At 39.5% G+C, this 16,722-nt stretch overlaps 1 protein-coding gene across 1 annotated transcript in view; it reads right to left on the bottom strand.

Annotated features, from left to right (window-relative positions):
* LOC140515394 (uncharacterized) overlaps positions 1-16,722 on the bottom strand; it is a 1,104,438-nt gene that overhangs the window by 400,390 nt on the left and 687,326 nt on the right. The gene's annotated exons all lie outside the window — the stretch shown is intronic.

Raw genomic sequence — 16,722 nt, 5'->3', positions numbered from 1 at the left:
CACGCACGCACACACACACACACACGTATTACAGACTACACTGGCACCAGGTCATGTAAATTGCCCTCAGTCCTCAAGACAGTAGGAGGAGGAAAAGTAGGAGGAGGAGGAGTAGGGCAACCAGGTGGTCCTGTGGATGGAGGGTCAGGACTGTAATACGGAAGATTCATCTCCCTGGGTTCAAATTCCAGCCTCAGACATTTGCTAGCTGTGGGATCCTGGGCAAGTCACTTAATATCTGTCTCAACTTCTCCAGCTGGAAAATGAGCTGCAGACAGAAATGGCAAGCCATTCCAGTGTCTTTGCCAAGAAAACCCTAAATGACTGAACAACCACATAGTAGCAGTAGTACAAGTAGCAGTAGTACCTAGCTTTTATAAAGCAATGAACAACAAAGCAGTAATAGTAGTGACAACTAACATTTATAAAACACAGCCACTGCTGATAAGTGCTTTATCATCATTATATCATTTGATCCTCACAACAACCCTGGGAGGGAGGTGCTATTATGATCCCCATTTTATTGATGGGGAAACTGAGGCAGGCAGAGATTAAGCGACTTTCCCAGGGTCACCAGCTAATTAAGTGTCTGAGACCAGATTTGAACTCAGCCCTTCCTAACTGCAGGCCTGATACTCCATGCTCTGTAGGACCCAGCTGCCAAGGGCACTAGGAACCCTTTGGTGGAGGGGTTGGAGCAGGCTACCCAGCAAAAAAGGGAAAGGAAGCTGGCAGTCACTTCCTGCTCCAATAGTAAATACCTTTCTGTGTGCTGTTCTGTTGGAGAAGGGAAGCCCTGCTGACTGGGGGGCCTAGGACAGGCAGTGTGGTGTCATAGAATGGGTTCTGGACCTAGGATCAGGAGGTCTGGGTTCAAATATCACATGCTTTTTCTTAATTTATATATTCAGATCTTTTTATGTTGTTATGGGGAAAAGATCGCTTTGAGATTGTGTAGTAGGTTACTACTGCTGACATAAATCTACCACAATGTTGAAATTAGAGAATCAAAAACTCAGGTTTTATTAGGCTTAAGCACAGGTTCAGGGGGGAAAAAGTAATCCTGAGAAAAAAATAGGATTCCAAAGAGGGTTTTTTATTGACCAAATTATGCCAGTGGCAGAGAAATAATTCTTTCACATGTTATAATCTTATACATTCTTTTAGGATGTACAAGGTTTTTTCTTTTTAAAGATTGCTAAGTCACACAATGTATAGAGCAGCAACCTTGGGGTGAGGACGACCTGAGTTCAAAGGGGGAATCAGACACTAGCTGTGTGACCCTGGGCAAGTCACTGAATCCCATTGCCTTACCAAAAATAAATGAATAAATTAACAAGCAAAGAAACAGACAGATAGATTGATGGATAGATACATAGGTAATTAGTAATAGGAAATGAAAGATGAATATTTCCCATCACAATTTCCCCCATTCTCATGGACATGTTCACATTTGACTATGGGCATATACCTCTGCAGGTAAACAGACAACCTGGAAATATTATACAACAGTCATATAATGATCATCCACGTTAAATAACGCAAGGTCTCCTTGATCAGATTGTTCCTGGTACCTCACTCCAAATGTGCATTTCCTCAGTTTAGGATTATTGTCTAAGAAGCACCACATCGCCATCTAGTGCTTGGAAACATTATCCCTTAGTAATTCGGGCACAGACCTCATCACCAGGGCAGGTGCAGGGCTTCTTTCTAGTACATTTGCCTCCCTGGTTCTAATTCACCTACAGAGGTTGCCAAGCTAAGGTTGTTAAAATCTGCTAGTGATTAGACTTATAACAATTTAGTAAGGTCTAATATAACTTCGGAAATTTGGTTTTCCAGTGATTAGTTCATGTGGTGAAATCCAGTTTAAATATCATGGTACTAACCTTATTGACAACAAAGCTACGTGAAGAATATTATATTAGCAACCTGCAATTATTTCTGAAAAAGCAGAGAATTTCAGTTTTTACACACTTGCTCGTTCTATCTTTACTTGAACCCTGTACCTGATATGGACAATGCCACCAATGGGATGCAGTAAGAATCTTTAAAAGGATCCATAAGGGCCTGACTTGGAAAATAACCCTTTCTGTCTCTTAATATTACCTGTTGATTGACTACTCGAAAGCAGAAAAAAATACAATTTAAAATTTAATTATTATATATAAAATATTTAGATATATAATATAGTACACATATAATACATCTTACATATAACATATTGTATATCATATATAATTATACATAATATATATTTTACGTATGAAATATATAGTTTAAAATTATTTATAATTTATATTTTATTAGTATTCATGAAATTTTACATGGAAAATACTCAATCAGATTTTGAGAACTTATTACTGTAGATCCCAGAAGCAAGAAAGAAGAAAGTTTTTTAAAAATTCATCTATATATGTTCACTTGAACCTGAAGGATTGTGCAGTACTTTGTTCAATACCTTTTCAGTCTTCTTCTTAATTACCTTCATAAAAAAAGAAAAAATATTTAAAATATGTCGTCCATCACGTTTATTTGTCTTTTTCTCCTTGTTCTTAAAAGAAACATTTTTGGAATACGATCACACACGTACAGTATCTGTGCATGTATACAGATGTATGTATACATATACATGCATACACATGTATGTAGTATTTCTTAAAAAACAGTCTAATATTGTTGCTTTTCTCAAAGTGAAGTTCACTCTTCCGTTAAAATTGGATACTTTTACATAAAATTTGAAATTTATAACCTATTTACATCTTGATCATATCAACTCTTTGTTTCACTGTCCACTTTTAAGACCTATCTATCTATCTATCTCATTACACCATGCAGAACAGAGGTGGTATTGTACAGACCTGATCCTAATGCTTAATCTATTAACAAAGAGATGGCCCCACAAGCCTAAGGACTTATTTATCTAGCTGCTTAGGTTAGGAAGTGGAAAAAAATAGTGACCACAAATTCAGGACAGGAAAATCAAAACCATTCATCTTTTTCGTACTTCCACCCTATTGTAGTCCCTGAGAGATGTCTGAGTATTGCAGCAATAAGGTGAATCATATAGACACAACACCAACAGTTTTTAGAACTCACCTGCCCTAGTTAGAGAAATTTGCTATGGAAGGAAGGGAGAAGGACATGGGTATAAGAAAATCAAAACTGTCCCTTCAAGGACATGAGCTGACCTGACATAAACATAGCAGGATAAAGTTTCTTTAATGCTGTTTTTTCCATGGAACAGTCAAAGATAACAGTGAATCATGTAGCAAAATTCCACGTTGTTCACAGAATATATAATACCTTCCCTGGCTGTGGCCTGGCTCAGGATTAGCCAGGTGGAAAAATCTCCTCTTCAGAAAAGAATTAGCACAACAGGGAAACTGAGTCATAAAGCCCTTACCTTCGCCTAAGCAAGGTCATCTTCTCAATCTTCACCAGGCAAAGAGTTGTGGCATTTCTCTTATGTAGCATCTCTCCCTTTGAGCAGCCCATGTCTTTTCCCTTTCATAACAGATTATTGACTTAATGAAAATTCAGACTATCATACTCGAAATCAAAAGTCAGAACAATATAACAAAATATAGTTTCAAGAGATTATCTCTTACCCTAAATTAGGATTGGGTACAATTATCGTTATTTTACCCCTATAAGGATATACATTCATCCTTTCTAGTTTAAATCCATCCTGAAGCATAGTCATTAGAAATTAAGAAAATAGTCACATTCTCTAATTACACACATACAGCGTGTATAATGACACACTTGAGATTTTGCTCAAAACTCAGGAATACTGTGACTCCCTATAAGCTGTCATGCTGACAGATATCCATATCTGAAGAGATTACATATTAACCCCTAATATGGCAAACATAAAATCTTTAAATCTAGGGTCTATTAAGATTAAGTTTACTTTAACATATACTATTGCAGCTACAGTTTCATAATTTGTATAAGCCATGGCCAAACAGTCTCTCAGACAAAAATTTCTTCTTAGAAATCAAATTTGTAAGTCCCTACATTTCAACTGTGAGAGGTCCTAGTTTCTCATTAACCTACTTCGTTCCTTTACAGGGGTGGGGAAGTTGTGGTCTTGAGGTGACATGTGGCCCTCTAGGACGTTAATTGTCGCCCTCTGACTTAATCCAAACCTTGCAGAACAAATCCCCTTAATAAAAGGATTTGTTCTGTCAAACTTGCAGTCAAAGTCAAAAGGATGCACCTGAGATCCAAAACGGCCACATGTGACCTCGTGGTTGCAGGTCCCTCACCTGTGCTTTAGAATTTCACAACATGCTGTCAGAAGAGCTGATGGAATTTTATGATCCTATCCAAACAGAAACTCCCAAGGAACCTGATGAGCCCCCAAGGAGCTTCACAGGTAAAATGTTAACAAAAAAATCTTAACTTTCATGTTGTGACCAAATTCTCTATCAGCTCAATTAATAATCTATCAGCATCCCAATTAAAGGAGAAGCTAATTTTCTAAAGATACAATTTCATCACTCTCTAGGTATAGTTTTCAAATTCACAGCATTTCTTATACAATGGTTTCCAAAAAATCTCAATACAAGAAAAATTAAAAACTTTTAAATAACATGACCAACATCATGGATTTTAAAAACATAAAACCACAGCTATTACCACTCAGATAACATCAATTCACTTGATACATTTCCAAATCCTCTTACACAGAAAATCACTTAATCCATCTTTCAATTTGACATTCTGTAGTAATTATATTCAAAAACCAGTGCAGAAGAAATTTGATGCCCTCATCATTTTAATTCTCATTCATGAATTTTCTAAAGCACATTGCCATCTTTAAAGTAAAAGCATGGCTATCCTTCAGTGTACATGAGGTTTGTGGGAGGATTACAGTCTACTTGACATTAAAAATTATCCTTACACTACTGCATGTATATCCATGCACATGATTAGAAAATAATGGTTAGTAGTCTTAGATATCTATTTCAAGTAGTAACTTCACTAATAGAGATTGTTTGAAAGCAAATATCTAAGCAAAAAATAGGAATATAAGATTATTTTTAAGAAAGGACACTGATTTACCAACAACAAAGCAAAAACAAAAGATGACTAAGCGATGGAGGAAGAGGAGAGGCAAGGCTGGGCCTCCTGTGGGAAGGTGGAGCTGAGTTGAGACCAGGAAGAAGGCAGGGATCGCCCCACCCTACACACACACAACAGCTTTCCCTGCTCTGGAATTTGGGGACTTGCCTCCAGCTCCAGCTGGTTTTCCTGTGGCAGCCAGCACCAATGCTACCTATGCCACAGCCAGACAAATCTCTTGTCTGAGGCCGTTCCTGAACAAAGAACCTGACCCTGTGCTCTTGCAGCACCTTTCAGAGAATCCCAGCTGTCAGCCAGGTGTTTAGAGGAACAGGCCTTGCCTGGCAGGGTGGGGCTAGGAGGAGAGATCCTGAACACGATGACGTAGGTACAGAGGATTTGTCTTTGCATGACAGTGATTCCCTTCCACATCACAGGGCTTAGGGACTAGGGGACCTACTCCATCTGGAGAATCCATTTAAAACATTTTGGTTCTCTCTCCAACAGAGACAAGAAGTCAGATTTTTCTCTGTTTCTGTTATGGGCTGTTTACAGTACTTTATTGTAAAATTTGGGTTAAGATTGTGGCCTTACTCTTTATTTCATCTTCTAGTCAAAACCTGTCATTTGGGCTTCTACAAAACTTCTCTCAGAATTCTCATTTCACTTCTTATGCCGACTTGCAACGTATCTAAACCACGATGGGGAAAGCCTCGAAGTGGAAGGGAGGACTGTAGAGTATTCTGGCTTTGATGCAGGAAGACAACTTAGACCACTTAGTCTAAGTGCCTCATTTTACAGAAGAGGAAACCGAGGGGCCGAGAGCTGGAGTGACTGTTTCATTTGACCCATATGCTGCTAGGCTGCAATCAGTTAATTTAGTCCCAGGCACTGATATTGTTAAAAGGGGGGAAAAGGGCTGATGTGAGACCACATATAGGTTGGTATAGCCTTGTCAATAGACATAATTTAATCAGGCCCTGTTATTGAAAGGAAAACTGAGGCCTAGAATTCTGAGGTGAATGCCATAGTATCCCCCAGAGGATGGCAGTGAGGGGTACCTCAGACCATGCAGTGCAACTCTCTTCTGTTACTGAAAGGGAAACTTGGGCCTAGAAAACAGAAGTGACTAGTGTGAAATCACCCAGAGTGTGGCAGGGGCCTGTGAAATCAAAGAGTTTACCCTGATGTTGTCACAGAAAGGGAAACTGAGGCTGAGATGACTGAAGGGTCTTTCTGTAAGATCACCCACAAAAATGGCTGGCCCATGTCAAATCAAGTGGTCTGACCTTCTCCTGTTAATCAAAGGGAACCTGAGTCCTGGATAGCTGACCTGACTGTTGTGAGATCACCCATAGAATGGCAGAGTCTCCTCAGTTCACTTACTTTATGCTTGTCATGTATCTGAAAGGCATACTGAGGCCTAACAAGCTGAAGTGACTGGTTTGGGATTAGGCATAAACCAGCAGGCTTCTCTAAGACAATGGAGTCCTTAGCCCTGCTTTCACTGAAAGCCAAAATAAGGCCTAGCAAGCTGGAGTGACTGGTGTGAGATGACCCAAAGGCTACCAGGGCCCTTTCAGCTCATATAATTTAACTCATTGCTGTTGCTGAAAGCAAAACTGAGGCCTATAAAGCTGACTTTCCTGATGTTAGATACCACGTAGGCTGGGAGAGCACACGAGGGTCATATACTTTTACTGAGGCTTTTCATTGAGAGGGAACCTGAGGACCAGAAAGTTTTAGTGACCATTATGACTTCACCCTGAAGTTTGCAGGCCCCTCTCAAATAACCTGAGATAATCTTAGGTAATCTATACAGTGTTCCTGTCACTGAACTATGTCTTCCTCCACCTCCTGCAACCCGTCTGCCTGGTGGACCTTCATGCTGAACAAAGATGTCCCTCTCTACTTTTTCACTGTTAACCTTTTCAAGTATGTGATCTCCATGTTTGGCCCCAACGCCCTCTCCACCCACTCTTTACTTTTAGCCCCTAATACAGGTTCACAGGCTTAGAAAGAACCTCACAGGCCACTTATTTCACCCCCTCCCCCATTACTCAGATGAAGGAACAGGCCAAGGGAACAAGAATAACTTGTCCAATGTCATATTAAGTAACCTACACCTAGAAAGCACACCCCATGCCACCAAGTCTAAGCCCTTCAACATGAAATGAAAGAAATTCAAACCAAAAGCAGTGTCTGACACAGAATTTGACCTCAGGTGTTTGTGACTGTGGAGTTCGGTGATGATCTCTCACCTTTCCACAATTTCTAAGACTAAAGCCTAAGGCTTTAAGATTTTTCTTCTCTGACTTTGACACATACCAAAAGATTTGGGCCTTTAGCACCCAACAGCCAAAATGTGGTTTTCTTTGAAAATTGTCTCTCCATCAAGATTTCTCTTAGCACAGAATTAACAATTAAAAGTTATACTTTGGTGGGAATCACATCAGCTCTTTTCTAAGTATAATAGATTCGTTGTCAATGGTTTTGGAAACTTTGATACCAGAAAAATGACAACCGATGGCATCTTGTCTGCTGTTTTCAGTTGTTCTGCTCAGGTAGCAAAGCACCAATATGAATACCCTTTATAGAGAAATATTTTAGATTTCAGAGTTCATGTATTCCATACTCCATAACTATGTGACATTTTTAAAGTTGGAGAGATATGATTTCTGGGTAATTAAATCATTTTATTAATGAGCCATGTTCTATACCTAGTTTGTATTTTTCTCTTTATCATGTTGTTTGGAATACTGCTGTGTTTACCTGCTGTCCAGTGTACTGAGCTAGGTGAAGAGGAGATATTAAGTATTTCCAGACACAGAGAGGCAAAAATCTTTCTGAGAAAAGCAGGGCAATAACACTACCATGTCACCCTAGGACCCCTCTAGTGCATGTGTGAGTATTATAGGATGTGAGTTGTTTCAGTGATCAGATACCTGCAGAGCATTTTCATCATGCTTGGGAATTATTGGGTGATTTTTAGAGGCTTTGGGGTGTCACAAACTAAACTTTTATGCAAATCCTTTCAAATCTCTCATTTTATCAAGAGGCAGAGATGGGTTCCAGGAATTCTCTTATTCTACATAGATTTTATGTAGGGAGGAAGCCAAAGAATTCCATTCTAGCCAACAAATAACTCTTTAGTGTTTACGAGATGAAATTTTACATTTTGGGAAATTCTTTTTCTTTTAAAATTAAAAGAAATTACTGATCCCTTCCACTTCAATCTAGGTACATCTAGAGAGATGAAAATAACCTCTGGAGATGGGAGTATAGGAGACAACAGGATGGACTGTGTACATTGCTGAACTTCAGGGGTGCAAATACTCGAATTCAAATCCAGCCAAAGTCCATGGCTAGCTGTGTGATCTCAAATAAGTCTCATCAGCTGTCTTGCCTTCAGTCTTTACCTCTGTAAACTGACTGTGTTTTACTGGACTTCTTGGGACTTTCTTTCCATCTTAGCATGAAAGGGGCAAGTCATTTCCCTTCCCTGGGTATCAGCTTCCTCCTCTGTAAATTTAGGATCTATATTAAATGACTCTGAGAGTCCTGCCAATGATCTTTAAAATAAGTAAGAACAAGTCACTTCACTTCCCTGTGCCTCAGTTTCTTGCTCTGGATAATTGAGAGAAACGGTTTTTAATAACCAATGATTTGGGAAGATCCAGAGTTACCCTATTTTTCTAAAGTCCTGGTTTCGAAAATTCAGTTTGTTCTTAACTGGATGCCCATAAATTTAACAATCTAAGTGAGATGGATGAATATTTTTTTTAAAAAAATGGAATTTGCCCAGATTAACAAAAGAGGAAGTTGAATACTTAGTCCCATCTCAGAAAAAAAAATTGATTTCCCTAGTAAAAAGATCCCCAGCATCCGATGGATTAACAAGTGAATTTTATCAAACATTCAAAGAACAGTTAATTCTAATAATATATAGCATATTTGGGAATATTGATGAAGAAGGAGTCCTACCAAATTCTTTTTATGATACAAATATGGTTCTGTTACCTAAATCAGGAACAGCCAAAACAGAGAAAGAACATTATAGACCAATTTCTCTAATGAATATAGATACAAAAAATTTAAATAAGACCTTAGCAGAAAAAATACAGCAACTTATCATGAGAATAATACATTATGATCAAGTAAAATTCATACCAGGAATGCAGGGCTGGATTAATATTGGGAAACTACTAGGAAATTAGGAAAACTATTAGCATTGTTGATCATATCAGCAGCAAAACTAACAGAAACCACAAGCTTATATCAATAGACCCAGCAATAGCTTATGATGAAATACAACACTCATTCCTATTAAAAACCCTGGAGAATACAGGAATAAAGGGGACTTTACATAAAATAACAAACAGTATCTATCTAAAACCTTCAGCAAGCGTTATATGCAATGGAGATAAGCCAGGTGCATTTCCAATAAGATCAGGGGTGAAACAAGGATGTCCCTTATCACCACTATTATTCAATATGGTACTGGAAAGAGATAGAAAGCATTATGAAGTGCAAGATTGATCATTTTGATTACATTAAACTGAAAAGTTTTTGCATAACCAAACCCAATGTAACCAAGATTCAGAGGGATGCAGAAAACTTGGAAAGAAGTTTTGCAGCTAGTGTCTGTGATAATGGCCTCATTTCTAACATATATAGAGAAATGAGTCAAATGTAGAAAGATACAAGTCATTCCCTAATTGATAAATGGTCAAAGGGTATGAACAGGCAGTTTTCAGAGGAAGAAATTAAAGCTATCTACAGTCATATGAAAAAAATGCTCTAAATCACTATTGACTAGAGTGATGCAAATCGAAACAACTCTGAGATACCACATTACACCTATCAGATTGGAAAACATGGCAGGGCAGGAAGATGATAAATGTTGGAAAGGATATGGGAGAGTTGGAACACTAATTCATTTTGTTGGTGGAGCTGTAAGCTCATCCAACCATTCTGGAGAGCAATTTGGAACTATGCCCAAAGGGCTACAAAAATATGCATATCCTTTGACCCAGCAATACTGCTTCTAGGACTGTATCCCCAAGAGATCAGAAAAATGGGAAAGAGTCCCACATGTACAAAAATATTTATAGCAGCTCTCTTTGTGGTGGCCCAAAACTGGAAATCAAGAGGATGCTCATCAATTGGGGAATGGCTGAATAAATTATGGTATATGAATGTAATGAAATGCTATTGTGCTATAAGAAATGATGAACAGGAAGACTTCAGAGAGGCTTGGAAAGACTTATCTGATGCTGAGTGAAAGGAGCAGAACCAGGAGAACTTTGTGCACTGCAACGACCACAGTGTGTGAGAGATTTTTCTGGTAGACTTGGAACTTCATTACAATGCAAGGACTTAGAAAAAATTTCCAATGGTCTTTTAAGGCAAAATGTCTTCCACATCCAGAGAAAAAACTAAGAAATTCAATCGCAGAATGTAGCAAGCAAATCATTTTCTTTTGTATTACGTTTTGGTTTGTTATATGATTTCTCCCATTCATTTTGGTTCTTCTACACAGCATGACTATAGTGAAAACGTATGTAATAAGAATGTATTTATAGAACTTATATAATACTGTATGCCGTCTCGGGGAGGGAACGGGGATGTAGGGGGCGGGAGGGACGGGAGGGGAAAAACATCAAAGTTATACGGTAACGATTGTAGAACACTGAAAATAAATAAAATTAATTTAAAAAAGAAGTATGAGGGGAGATTATCAACTAAGACAGTGGGAGAGGGGTGCTATGGGAGATGTGAGGTGAGAAGAAAAGATTTGAAACAGCCTTTGTGGTGAATAGAATAGGGAATTTATTGAGAGTGAATCATGGGATGCTTTCACCTCAGTGAGAATATAATTGAGATTAGGCAGGCTAGTTTCGTGGTGGGCCCAGTCAATCTATCAGTCAATTAATGAACATTTATTAAAAGTCTAATATATGGCAAACACTGTGTTAAGTGCTAAGCCTGAAGGTTTTTGTGATTTCCTCTAGTTTTGTGAGTAGGAGTGGAGAAGGTGAATGGTAAAAATAATCCCAGGAGGGGCTTGGGAAGGTGCAAAAAACAATAGAACAAGAGAGCAAGGAAATAGAGTATGGACGATGGGGGAGAGTTGATCTGATTTGCTAAGGTGTTGGTATTAGGAAGGGAGGAGAGCCTTAGCAGAACAGGGCTGATGGCCCAGGTAAAGGAGTGAAGGGTGGAGTGGCTATAGTTCATAATAAGGACAAAGAGTAGGCTTCCATGGAGTAAGAAGAGATGGAGTGATAATAGATTGTGATCACATAAAGAAATTTCAAAAGAGTTCTTAAACGTGGGAATGGAACCCTTGTGGGTGATAGCAAGTTCCAGAGTATGATGATCACTGAGTTATACATGTACATATATGTGTGTGTGTGTGTGTGTGTGTATAAGTCCCCTAGAACCTAATGTACACTGTAGTAAGACATCAAAGTCATTATCAAGATATGCTGTGAGGGTTTTATGTTAATTAATTCGTGAACATTCATGTTCTAAGTGCCTACTCTATTCAGGTGCCAGTGTCTGATGCCAAGGGACACAAAGATGTATCCAGTCCCCACTTTGCAGTCAAGGAGCTTTATAGTCTAATGGGAGGAGTGGGACAAGTACACACATAACTGATATGAGGGAAAATGAAATAATGTGAGGGGGAAACTAGACCAAGTTTCTTGGGACATTTGAAGAGACTTCATTTTTTAGCTAAGTAAGGTGGGTGTAGTCAGGGAAGGCTTTCTGTTCATGGAACAGGTGACATTTGGACTGGGCCTTGAAGCAAGAGTGGTCCTTCGGTTGGAGATGAGGCCATTCCAGGCATGGGAAAGATATAAACAAAGTTCTGGAGAAGGGAGGGACAGAAGGCATCCCCTCTCATCACTTGCTGGAAGTCCAAGTGATTCTCCAAGAGGTCCACGCTATACGTTCCTCTCCAGGCTCCGTTCCTGATTTTTCAGACTTATATCTCCACCATGCCACACCACCTTCTCACCCCAGAAGATGACACAACTCCTATGGTTCCCTCTTGTGACTGGTCAGTTCTTCCTAAGGAAAGTGCTCGGGCCAACCATAGTCACTCCTTTCTTCCTAACTAGGCTCCATGCCTGACTCTTCCAACTTCTTTATCCACCGTACCCCCTTATGGGTACCTTCTCTGCCTTCTGCTCCACTCTCCTCCTCTTGCTTCCTTTTTTATGAGTAGCCTTTCCCCCCTCCTGTTAGAATGTAAGTCTTTGAAGGCAGGGACTTGACTTTCTTTTGCTTGCATTTATAATCCTAGTGCTAAGTACAGTACTAGTATATAATAAGTGCGTTATAGCAGCTCATTGACTTGATTAAGAAAAGGGAGAGGGCTACAAAAAGGATGAATGGAGTCAATTTTACAGCTCTTAAAATTCCACAAGTCATTGGTGGTCAGGAGCTCCTGGTGTTATCCTTGGACAAGGAGTCAGAGTACATGTCCAGTTCCATGAGAAGTGCCCCGTTCAGCAAATCAGGGCTTCCTCTGGCCCACTCCATTCTATATTTCCTTGTCTTGAAAGATGAGCACAAAACTCGAACCCCAGAAATTCATGGGGTTCCTAGCCCCTCCTCCAACACAGGGGAAGGATGAGACAGATCTGTACTCCATTTTCAAGAGGGTGGAGACATCCTTAACACCTCTGTGACAATATTTACTATTGTTATTTTAATTGGTTATTATCAGCTACAATAAAGGACTTTTCTGTCATCAATTTCTCTGACTAGCTGGAAGCCTTGTCCCTGGATAGTTAGAGGGGCAGTAGGTGGTATCTCCTTCACCTAGGTCTCAATCATTTACACAATTCACTGTCATATGCCACCCTAGCCCATGGACTTACCTATCCATGGCCAGCTGAGGATTTTAACTTAAGTACATCTCCTCTATACTTTTTCCTGTTCTTATGGTAGCGATTATTACAACAGGACCCCTGAAGATCCTCCAGGTTTTCCATCATGGGCACCTGATATTCCATCATGGGCCAACATCTTATGAGTCTAAATGTTGAGAATATTCCCCCTATATCTATCTGTGCTCTGGATACTGGCCTGAATTTAAAATTATCCAAATGCTGAGGGAAAAAAGCCAGACATCACCTCATTGGTGTCTCGTCAGAAGTGGTGCCAGTCGTTCTTTATTTCCAGGGAGGGATGAGTGGTGGCAATGGGTCTAGGGAGGAGATGTGATCAGCAGAGTCAGAGTCTTCTTCCTCTTGTGCTCGGCTCCCCCTCTATTGGTCTGTGGATGTGAAACAAGGACCAGTGTCCTGGGATTGTCTTTATCTGATGTGGGCTTTCTGTATTACACTGCAACCACACAAAAGGTAGATGTCTTCTTTAGGGTAATAGAGACAGCTGTTGGGTTTGATGTCAAGAAACCAGGGTTCATGTCTCTGATCTGCCCCCTTATAGCTGTGGGACCTTGGGTAAGTTATACTATTATATAGTTTCTGAGTTGGAAGGGATCTCAATGGACATCTTGTTCAACTGATACCTGAAGTAAGAAAATCCTCCATCCACCCTGAAAAATGGACATCCAGTCTCTACTAAATAGGGAACTCACTGAGTACTGAGGCAATCCATTCCACTTTGGGATGGTTGCTATCATTAGAAAGTGTGCCCCAAATCCACCTCTGTAATGTCCCACTCGGTCTTGGTGTGCTCTGAAGGCAAGCAAAATAAGGCTGCCCTTAGACTAGATGACATATCACAACCCTTCCACTATATGAAGACAATTATCATAGCCCCTCTACATCACCATAGACCACTAGACCACAGTTTCAGACACAGAAGGAAGCTTGGCCCTCTACTTCAATGATCAGCCAAAATGCTCATAATAACATCAGATCAGTGATCACCCAGCCTTTGCCTGAAGATCCCCAAGGAGAGGGAAACCATCCCTTCCTGAGGTCATCCATTCTTTAGGAAGGTTTTTCTGACATAAAATTTAAATTTGCATTTTTTGCAACTTCTATTTCATCGGTCCTGAATCTGTTCACCAAGAGCAAGCTGAACAAGCATTATTATAAGCATTCCCAATACCTTCATACTTTCCCAACATGACATGGTCTTAAGGCACTCTATCTTCTAATATGATCTCTTCTGCACGTGCTCTAGCTTATCAATGTCCCTTTTAACCTGTAGTGTGCAGAATCAAATCCAGGTGTGGTCTAATCAGGGAAGAATAAAGGGAGACTATCAGTACCCTATTTCTGGGAACTTTGCCTCTAAGGAAGCCCAAGATGGCATTTGCTTTTTTGGCTACCATAGCGCACTGCTGACTCACAGTGAACTTGCACTTCACTGAAACCCCTACATCTTTTTCAGCCAAATTTCTGACTAGGACTTCCTAATCCTCTTTTGTGAAGTTAATTTTTGAACCCAAGTGAAAGACTACATTTATTTTTTTTTTTTTTGGATTACATCTTAGTAAAGCAAGTCTAATATTGTTTTAGCCTGTTAAGACTATTTGGGATCCTGTCTCTGTTATCCAGGGTTTTAGTTACCTCTCCAAAATTTGTGTTACTTGCAAAATTGATGAGCATACCATCTATACCTTTATCTTAGTTACTGATTTAAATATGAAATAGCACAGGGACAAACAGATCCCTGGGGCACTCCACTGGAAATCTCCTGTCAAATGGACATTGAACCAATACCAATTAACTTTGACTCTTTAATTCAACCAATTCTATATCTACCTAATTTTACTATAATCTACTCCCACATCTCTCCATCCTTTCCACAAGAATCATTTGAAACACTTTATCCAATGCTTAACTCAGATTTAAGTAAGCTGTAACCGGAACATTCACCTGACCTACCGGTTTAGTAATCCTCCAAAAAAAGGAAAGGAGGCTAGGATGGCATGATTCATTCTTGTTGAAGAATGTCAGCTCTTTGAAATTAGTGCTTCTATCCATACTCACTAACTATCACTTTAAGGACCCTTTCTAAAATTCACTAAGAACCAGAGTCAAGTTTGCTAGCCTAACATTTGCAGACTTGATCTTCTTTCCTTTTTTGAGAAGTGAAACAAAATTTTCCTTTCTCCAGTTTTGTTACCACTACCATATTCAATGCTCATTCAGAAATCACAGAAAGTACATTAGTCATCGTATTTGTCCATTCCTTAGTACTTGAGAATATAGTTTACTTGCACCAGGTGACTTTATTATCCCATTAGCATTCTCCTTTGCACAGAAAACAAAAACCAAAATAATAATTGAGTAGTTCTGCCTTCCTTCTGTTGTCGGTTACCTTGTGTACCCCAAGAGCCAGTCTTATCCTCTCTTTTATCCTCCTCTTCCTCCCAATGTAATTTTGAAAAAACTGCCCTATTTGTAGTTCTAAGCTCTCTAATCAACAATAGCTCATTTTAAGGGTTAGCCCTATTGACACTCTGCAGGACCATATCACATCCTTATATTCCTTCTCTGTTACCTTCTCAGTTGCCCATTTTCCCATCTTGTGTACATATCTTTTTTTTAGATCTACATAGGTTCTTGAGTTCCCTGTGTATCCACATTGGTCTTTTCAGACTTATGTCCCACTTTCCCCATTAAAACTGTTTCCCTTTGTGTCCTCAGAATTTTAGTACTGAGGGTTTCCCATCCATCTTGAGCTGAAGTCCTCTGTAGAATTTTGGTTCTTTGGTAGTACCAATGCGTCTTCTGGACTTTTTGAAGTCTACCTTCCAAAAATCTAGGGTCAAAGTCAGACTCTGCCATGTATTTCCCTGATTTTCTATCATCAATTCAAGGAAAGAGCACCCAGTTTGCACCAAAGTTCCCATCCACAACACCAATCTCTTCCTATTAGTGAGAACAAGATCCAATGTAACGTTTCCCCTTATTGAGTCTTCATCTTCTAAAAGCTGAAATAATCATCAAAGAACATCAAGAAATTATTAGCTGGTCTTTTTGGGAAGGCAAGACAGGCAGACGCAGAGAAAGAGACAGAGAGACAAAGAGAGACAGAGACTGAGATAGAGACAGAGAGAGAGAGGGAGAGAGAGAGAGAGAGAAAGCACTCCAGTGTATATCTGAATGATCTAAGTCTCCCATAACTTCTACATCGTGTCTCTGGGCCAGGTTTATGAGTTTCTCAAATTCGTCATCCAGTTCCTTTTTCTGTTCAGGTGCTCTATAGCATCCAAATTATATTGCTTCTGTTTCTTCCTCCATTGATCTTCACCTAAATGACTTCCACCATGCTTCCCCTTTCTGATTCCTGGATTTCTTCCCATAAATATACATTGGCAAGTTACAATGTTGGTACCAGCACTGACAAATCTTCTTCTCTCCTGTTTTTTCCAAATAAGACGTACCCATCCAGAGTCCCATTCCATTGTGTATTTGACCTTACCATATCTCAATGATACATATGAGGTCAAATTAGCTTTCTTTCATTAGGACCTCTAATTACTCTTGCTTGTTATCTAAATAGATTTCTGCCATTTGAGGATGGACATTTGAAGCTGTGGGTTTTGCCACATCCTCTCCTGTCCGACGCTGTCTATTCTGAACATTTTGGTATCTTACCTGCTGATCTTCTTTGCAACTGGTCTCTAAGGCATCTAGCTTGGTGGAGGTA

The sequence above is a fragment of the Notamacropus eugenii genome, chromosome X (genome assembly GCF_028372415.1).
Source record: "Notamacropus eugenii isolate mMacEug1 chromosome X, mMacEug1.pri_v2, whole genome shotgun sequence".
Taxonomy (NCBI): Eukaryota; Metazoa; Chordata; class Mammalia; order Diprotodontia; family Macropodidae; genus Notamacropus; species Notamacropus eugenii.
Note: the sequence above shows the minus strand (reverse complement) of the source record. Positions and strands in the feature narration are given on the sequence as shown.